This window comes from Halyomorpha halys, unplaced genomic scaffold (genome assembly GCF_000696795.3).
Source record: "Halyomorpha halys isolate HHAL.00 unplaced genomic scaffold, Hhal_1.1 Scaffold34.1, whole genome shotgun sequence".
Lineage (NCBI taxonomy): Eukaryota > Metazoa > Arthropoda > Insecta > Hemiptera > Pentatomidae > Halyomorpha > Halyomorpha halys.
Window position 1 is genome coordinate 352,317 of NW_027105031.1, and position 901 is coordinate 353,217.

A 901-nucleotide genomic window follows, 5' to 3' on the forward strand; every position below is an offset into this window, starting at 1 on the left:
TAATGTGGTTAATAGAGAGCAATAATTTCTTACAATCTTTTCAATCTGGATTCCGCAAAGGTCGATCCACACTAGACCATCTCGTTACTTTGGAGGCTGAAACCCAATATTCATTTATTAACGCCCAACATTTAATCGCGATATTTTTCGATCTTAAAAAAGCATTTGACAGTATCAAACATAATATAATCCTCAAAAAATTATCAGCTGTCGGAATCATAGGGCAAATGTACCAATACATAAAACAATTTCTTTCACATCGCCGCTTCAGAGTACAAATAGGATGCGAATTTTCCGATGAACGCGAACAGATTAGCGGAGTCCCGCAAGGATGTGTTCTCAGCCCAACTCTATCTTGCCTAGCAATTAAGGATTCGGGACTTAACATGCCAAGGGGCGTTAAACCGCTGCTATTTGCGGACGATCTAGCCATTATTTGTCGGTCAGCAAATACAACTACTATCAAACATAAATTACAGGAAGCAATCAATAGAACCAATAACTGGTCACTTTCAATCGGTCTTGAGTTCTCACCTGAGAAAACCAAATGCCTCCATTTCACCCGAAAAAGAATAACCCCACCATCTCCTGAACTCAATTTAGGTGAATCTTTGATACCCTACACAAATAACCACAGATTTCTGGGGTTGATATTTGATCGGAAGAAAAATTGGGAAGCGCACATTTCGACACTAAAATTCAATGCAATAAAAAAACTAAATATATTACGCTTGCTTAGCGGCACCTCCTGGGGCTCTGACAGGCACACACTGATAAACTTATACCGGACCCTAGTATGCTCGAAACTAGACTATGGATGTTTTATTTACGGCTCTGCCCGACACCGGATTCTCGCCAGACTGGATGTGGTTCATCATACAGGGATACGTATCGCAACTGG